Source organism: Pungitius pungitius, chromosome 17 (assembly GCF_949316345.1).
Source record: "Pungitius pungitius chromosome 17, fPunPun2.1, whole genome shotgun sequence".
Classification (NCBI taxonomy): Eukaryota; Metazoa; Chordata; class Actinopteri; order Perciformes; family Gasterosteidae; genus Pungitius; species Pungitius pungitius.
In genome coordinates, this window is record NC_084916.1 from 7,955,746 (window position 1) to 7,964,114 (window position 8,369).

Here is an 8,369-nt window from a genome sequence, read left to right on the forward strand (position 1 = left end):
TCTAAATTTAGGTTATGACCCCTTTTGCAGTGTTTTGCCGGATTTTCTCTAACCTCGTCTGTTTTCCGTGTCATCTTTTTCATCCTCTCTGCAGGTAGTGATTCTTCTGCTGACATGTGCCTCTGCAGCCCACAATTACTGTCACGTTTGGCGGAAGATAAAGGAGAACAGGGTGAAATGGATAGGCAATTATGATGTGATGCGCATATGTTAAAATATCTGTTTACCTCCAGCGTACTTGATGTCATAATTTACTTTCTGAGCACTGCAGTGCTTGCACTCAACAGTTTGACCCCAGGGGGCCCTGTGCAAAACTTTTAGCTCCTGAGCTGCATCCTGTAACTCTTACTTTATCAAAAACAATACACTGTTGCTTGGAGCGGCACAGAAACTCAAACAACAACAACTAATTGCCTCATTTACAGTACGCACATTCACAGCATGGTGCAAGTGAGGCAAACAGAATTGTTTTGAATTTTTTTTCGATTCTGGCAATTTCATTTTTGTGGTGAACTACTTCTAACATGTTGAAGACAGATCTTCATCCCACGGATTTGTGAGCCGCGTGAACGCGTCTCGGCTGCTGGACAAGCTCTCTCAGCGGCACGTGCCCGACTGCAGCTGCAAGTGGATCACAGACTTCCTCTCTGACAGGAAGCAGAATGTGAGGCTGGGGAAACATGTCTCTGCCTCTCGGTCCATCAGCACCGGCTCCCCTCAAGGCTGCGTTCTTTACCCTCTGTACACAAACAGCTGAAGTTTGCGGATGACACCACCCTCATTGGACTGATCTCTGCCGGGGATGAGTTCGCCTACAGGTGGGAATCTGACCATCTGGTGACCTGATGCAGTCAAACCAACTTAGAGCTCAACGCTCTGCAGACAGTGGAGATGGTTGTGGACTTCCGGAAGAATGCAGCCCCACCTTCCCCCATCACCTTCCTTCATCACCTTGTGTGACTCCCCCATCACCACTCACTGTGGCCTTCCGTTTCCTTGGCGCTGAACATCAGCTCCATCACCAAGAAGGCTCAGCAGAGGATGTTCTTCCTGAGGCAGCTGAAGAAATTCAACTTGCCAAAGACGATGGTGGTGCACTTCTACACGGACATCACTGAGTGCATCCTCTGCTCCTCCATCACCGTGTGGTACGCTCTGCAGAGAGGGTGATTGGCTGCAATCTACCGTCTCTCCAGGACTTGCTCGCTTCAAGGACCCTAAAGCGAGCAAGAAAGATTGTAACCGAACCCCTCTCACCCCGGACACAGGCTTTTTGAGCCCCTTCTATCTGGCAGGACGCTGACCTCCATCGGGACCAAGACCTCAAGCCACACAGACATTTTTTACCCCCGTCCGCAGTAGGGCTCATTAAACAGAACCCGGGTCCCCCACTGACTCTGACATCCCAACTTCCTACTGGTCACTCTCCTGCACATCCCTTCACACTGCATATTGAAATACACTTGAACACTTTCACACATGCTTACAGTACACTCAATGTTAATATGTTTAATTGTAAATTGAATATGTTTATATTTCCTGCACTGTGTTTTTCTTATGTTGTTATGTTGTCTGTGTTATGCACCACCCACTATGTGACATTCCTTGCATGTCCAACATACTTTGGCAATAAATGTTCCTGATTCCTCTGTGTGTGTGTGTTTAAATCACAGATCAGCACAAACACCTTACTGCTTGTACCAAGGCACCCTCCTCCACCCCTGTGATTGACCTTGTTGCTGCAGAGCTTGAGGGGGGGATGGGGGAAGAGGAAGAGAGTGATTGGGGTTGACGGTCAAATCTCCTTCTGTTAACGAGCTGTCATCTGCAGGCTGGAGTTCCCACACTTCTAAACAGACCTCGGTTTATCCGTTCATTTATAAATAAATAAATAAAAAAACTCTCATTCAAGGTTTGAACTTTATAGATCTACATCAGAATATCTAGGATAGTGTTTGGACCTGAATACACACACACACACACACACACACACACACACACACACACACACACACACACACACACACACACACACACACACACACACACACACACACACAGCTGTCCTTTGGGTAGAAATTTTGACCTTTTGACCTTCATGGTCAGAGGTCTCGGCCAATCAAGAGTCTGAATGTGAACAGAAGGGGCAATGGACTCCCTCGACTGTTCATTACAGCCTGCTCTCTCACCGTTTGTGTGTGTGTGTGTGTGTGTGTGTGTGCGTGTGTGTGTGTTTGAGTCAGCAGGTCAAGAGCCTTCCCATTGGCGCCATCGAGACACAGTGAATAGACTCTAATGACTGATTTTATCCTTTCACCCCCCTCTCTGTGAGTCTTTCTCTCAACGTCAAAGCCGAAATCAGAGTCAGAATCAGAGTCACGAGTTGCTGGACAACGATTCAAAAACCCACAGTCAACTCAATCTTTCATCAATTTATTTATCCATCAGTTTTTTTCAATATGCAAAAGCCAGTGTGGGACATAACAGAAAGGCAGAGATTGTCTGCTTGATGAAGCATGTTCCCCTCAGTCTTTGCAGCATCTTGTAAAACGTGCGTGCTGTCAGATGGAGGCGTTCGTACAGCGTCTCTTTTCCCACTCAGTGACTCCGCATCAAGAGGCTGGCGTATCATAAGCTGTTTGTAACTCCAGTTACTGTTCTACCCAGTGTTCATCCTCCCTAGTAATGATCTTCGGCTTTTATTTTCCAAGCCGAGGTCTATTAGTTCTCTATTTAAAAACCCCAATGGGGGAGGAGACCTCAGTGTGTGCAGCTATCAGCGGGGAGCACATCGGAGACTCTGCAGGTCTGACGGTCGCTGATAAGAGCTGCATCATGATTAACACACACACGCGCACACACACACACACACACACACACACACACACACACACACACACACACACACACACACACATATACATACATATGCACATGCACGCACGCACACACAGACACACACACAAGGGTGGTGGTACTAGTCTATTGTTGAAGGAACAACAGACGTCTGGGTGAGCGCTGATAATCAACCATCAAACCAGATTTTACGAAGCATTTATGAGGAAAGCGTGACAAAGTGGAAGAACATTCACAGGCTGTACTTGACGAGACTATCAACAGAAAAAAACATCAATTCACACAGTAAATTCACACTGTGCTTATACCCTTATCGTATGATGAAAAAAGTCAACGAATCAAGGTTGAATTAACCATTCTGCCAACAAGTATCCGCATATGTTACTATTACTGTTATTTTGGCATTTAAGTGTGATTATTTGGTTAAGCTTGTTTCTACAAATGGACAACATTTGGGATGAATTTCACTGCAGACTCACTGTTGATACAGGTGTTTTATTGATGTAAAAATCTATTTGTCCATGAAGTGCTTTTCCCCTGGGGTTTTCTCTTTTACTTTAGAGGATGACCCCTCTTCCTTAGCCTTTTCACATCTTTGTTTTTTTCAGAATAAACTGAGAGAAACTTGAAAGGCTTTAACAGACAATCAGACTGACATCAGATCAGATTGCCATTTTCTTCATCCATGTCCCTTCAACATTTTCCCTTTTTTTTATTTGTCTCTCCCAAGTTCTGCAAATGCTGTGAGAACCTGATAAAACCATATGAATTGGATGCTTGAGTTGCAATGGTCTCATGTAGTGAAAACAATTAAGTAAACATTTTTGTGGTATCCACATTTTAGAAACTCTCCATTATATTGATGAAAAAAAAAACATAATTTAGGTGGCTGTTTAAAGTGACACTTTTCTTAGTGACAGAGTTGTTTGGTTCACTTACAAATTCAGTAAACTGGTCCACAGAGCCTCCCGTTAACCAAGAAGACCTGAGCTGACTTAACTCGACTTCCAATGAGCTTCATGCAACAAAGTTAAATCACTCTGGGTTGAGACATTGCAGAGGAAAAAAATCCCTCGAAAGTGCTCAACCCTAAACCCATTAAAGCATGTCTTTCTAAAACGTCCCTGTCATTTATTCCTCATTCATCCTCTGATCCTCTCTTCTGTTCTCTCGACTCCTCCAGACTCTATTCGCTGCTCTGCTGGACTACGTTTTCCTAATTTATCCCTTCCTCCTCCTCCTTCTCCTCCTCCTCCTCCCTTCAGTCCTGTCCTGGGCCCCTTGTGTCGTGGCAATCCTTTGTTCCCCTTTGCGTCCCATAACACACACACACACACACACACACACACACGGACACAGATGAGTGACATAGTCTATTTCGGCAGTCTCAGCAAACAACGACAGTCTTTTGTTGGAAAGTCTTACAAATTAGGAGAGTGAGCAGAAATATTGTTATGGAAAGGGGAAAAGGTTTTCCAAATAGCCAAATGAACTTAAATACCCTGATGGAAAACCACAATGATTACAAATAAAGATACTATTTTAATAATGACATTGAAGTGTGGTCTGTGTGTTGTCTGGTGATGACAAACATAACTTCTGCCTTTCATCTTTGTCTCAGATGAAGGGAGACCAAGATATGATCCAGGTCTCTTCCACTAGTATAACTCAATAGAATAACTGCAAGACTGCAACTCTGTGACACTGGAATCAGCAGTATCACAGAGAGGAGGGGAAAGGTTCACTGGAACTTAGGAAAAAGTGATGGAGCGGATGTGTTTGTGCCAAACTATTGTATGATATATGATATTCTCTCCTGATCTGTTTATCGTCTTAGCTGACCAAGAAGTTTCTGTGCAATAATCCACCCACTATAGAGAATATAGGATTAAAATTCTATAAAAATAAACTGACATTGACGACAGAATACAGGTCCTTCATCTGTGTGGTAAGAGTTACTTTTGAAATTCCAAGCAGGACCCACAATTATTTAAGGGCTTTTATCTCGACAAAGACGTTATGTTTTAAAGATTTGGGGGGTTGAACCTGCAGGACTGAGTAATGCCTTAATTTCTCATTTGACTAGAAATCTTACCCGTGCATTTAAGCACAAATTTAACGTTTGATAAAAAATAAGATAAGAAATAACGTTTCCCATAAGTGCTTCACAATAAAAGCCACCCAGCGTTAGCAGGTTAATGTTTGTATTGAGATAGCAGTAGCAGCAGTAGCAAATCTTTAGTTTGCTAAACAAGCAACTAAATATGGCACATTTCAAAGAGGACGAAATACATTCTGACATCCACCGCTTGTAAATCCCTCGTGCTTAGGTTGTCAGGAAGAGCGGACCCTGCCACTATCCTAGAAGAACTATTATATTCAGCTATAATTATTGAATGGAAATGAGTTGACTGGCTACAGTGTAAAAAAAAAATCCAATCATAGATAGCCTTCAAAACACACTTCAAAAATCACATTGTGAGGCTTCAACCTTAGTTTTTGATTTTACATCACTGTGTATATTCATACATGACCAGAAAATGGCCGAATCTCCTGTGGCTGTTTGAATCAAATCAGCTGTCAGTCTGCTCTCAATTCATCAGGTGCAGGACTTAGATCATATCTTTCTGTTGACAGTGCTTTGTGCTGAAAAGGGATGGGCCAAATTAGCATATGAGGAGGTATGTGAGCTGCTGATATGAACTGACCTGATTTGAGCATTTTGTCTGCGATCACACAGCTCCCCTGAGGTTTACCGAAAGACGTTGTTTTCTTTGTAAAACGGCTGGTATTTGTGTTTGCGCTGTAGTATGTTGTGTAGTGAATGTTTCTTCACTGCTTGAGTACAAATTCATTTTTTTTTCTTTTAAGATCATATAATATACAATCTATCAACCATGGGTGGATTAAAACAACCTTTATAGCATTCACAGCAATGAAGCCGAAAATAAAGCAGGTTTTCAACAAAACAATGTCATCCTCCCCAATTCACAAAATAAATACCGTATTCATTTCTTACTGACATTGTATACAAAACCGCATTCATTTGAGAGAAAGGATAGCAATTAGTCCACAAGTGAGAATAAAACAAAGAAAAAAAACGAAAAAATGTGCAGACAGTTTTTCATTAGGGAACGCAGCGACTGCAAACATACTGTTGCTCGCACAAACACAACATCAGCTTAACAAGATAGCACAGGAGGTTTAACAAGCAGGTTACTTCCTTGCCTTTTGGGCTGATAATAATGTTTGTTTCCATGGCAACAAAGCATTGTTATTTTACAATCCAATCTTAACTGTCACCCTTTCAACTTTTTTCCTGCGTCTCCTATTGCTCCGTTCCTTCCATCACTGCATCCCCTTGCGTTTTTATCCCTCAGTGTTTATCCTTTTATCTTGACCTGCATCTCTGTCTCCTTCTCCTTGCTCTCATCTCTCCATACTCGCCGTCTTCCACCATATTTCTCTCACTGCTTCACTTTTCCTCTTCCCATGTCTACTTCCTTCATTATAGAGCTAAGAGGATTTGGTGGCGCTGGTGTTGTGTGTGTGTGTGTGTGTTTGTGTGTGGGACTGAGTCCCTAGACCCAATTAACCCCATGAATCTCTTCTCTGCTGACTTATTGCACAAAATGAGAGCAAATTTAAATAACTAGCTTTAGGTGTGACGTTGCCATGTTTGCAAATGGAGGCTTAATTGTCCAAGGTCACGGGAGGAGCATCATGCAAATGGTCTTTTCCTTAACGTGTGGACATAGATGAGACCTGGAAAAATAGATCTTCATGCAGCTTAAAATCAGGCAGGTTGCTTTACAAATATCACCGTTTGATGTCTATCTCTTTATCACAAGAACATCATGTCACGGTTTGGTTCTGCTTCATGTCTTATTTTGTAGTTTTCATGTCTCTTGTGTCCCTGGGTTAGCTTCACTTCCTGCCTTGTCCTGTGATTGCCTGATTGTTTCCACCCAGGTCCAATCACCTGCACCTTCCTAGTGTATTTAAGCCCTGTGTGCCTGTTGTCCCCTGTCGTGTCATTGTCAATGTCTAGTCGTCGTTGGTGCACGTCCGTTGGCTTTTGTATTTTGTGGTGAATAAAGAGCACCTTCTGGAAAACTCCTGCATTTGAGTCCTGCCTTCCTCCGCCTGCACCAGCACCCCCCTGACACATCACTCCCAATCAAAACTTGTTACCCCTCTAATTCTAGCTGATTTTCAGTTATTCATCTTATTCTCTTAAATTTTTAAGAGGCGGCATCAACTAAAGTTGACTAAAATTGTAAAAAGCGGCTTTTGAAGATATCTACACAAAAGCAAGATGGGATAATTTAGCACTAGATCTCCAGCTGAAATATTATTGTTCAGCAGATGAACTGGCACTGCAACCAAGGTCTACATCAGCTTCAACTGTTAAAAGCAATACAATTATGTTTTATTTGATTTGAATTACACAATCAGAACTTATATTTGACAAATATTAAAATGTAGTGACCGGTGTTCATAGCATCAAGTCCCAAACAGTGCTGCGCTGCTTTTTCTAAGTAGTGGCCACAGTCGGTATCGCAAGTCATCTGACCAACACTTTAACCATCGGAAAATTTGACACAAATTTGTTAAGTAAAAACCATGGGCTATAGTTTTACAAGCAACGTAAACAATGAGTGATTATTCAATGAGGACCAGAAAAGAATTTGATTAGAGAGGTCTGAGGTATGATTAGTTTTCATTGGAGTGGTTGTAAGAAATCCTATTATCCTAATACATCCACTTGTTAAATACTGGGAATCATGCAATGATGAGCATGTCATCACGTAACAAATGCACTCTACTTTCAAATTTCCAGTGCTGGTCTTTTGCCGCTCTAGCCTTCCTCAATGTATCCATTGTCAGTTGATCCTAAATTTAAAATCAAGGAACTACTTGGATACTTTGAGTGGTCATCGGGGCAAGTGAGGAGAAAGACATATATAGACGCACAGACAAACACACACACACACACACACACACACACACACACACACACACACACACACACAAAGACACGCACACATATATACACACACACACAATTAAAGGGGTCTTGGGGCTATTGAAGGTATCAGGTGTAAGCCAGCTGTGAACACAGACTGGTTAATAAGCTGTCTTTGTTTGAATTAATGCCTCATAAACCTGTCTGTCCATCTATCCATCTATCTGTCAGGGAACATGTGTTGCCACAGACTTGGGTTCATGAAGGTGGGTTTCAATCCCAACAAGGGATAATAAACATCAGTACGGGTTAAATAATTGTTAACTAGAAAGGTGCAGTGAGCAGAGTGCAGATCTCTGCCAAGTGTGTCTGCAATGAACACTTCTGTATTGACTGATTGAATGAACAAAACCCACCATTTGATAACCCCACAGTCTACATCTCAAGTGTATCAGACATATGACCTTGAACAATTTGTATGCTGAAGTGCAAAAATGTATACCCAAATTAAAAGGCATAGAATAGCTGTCTCACCTATATGGAT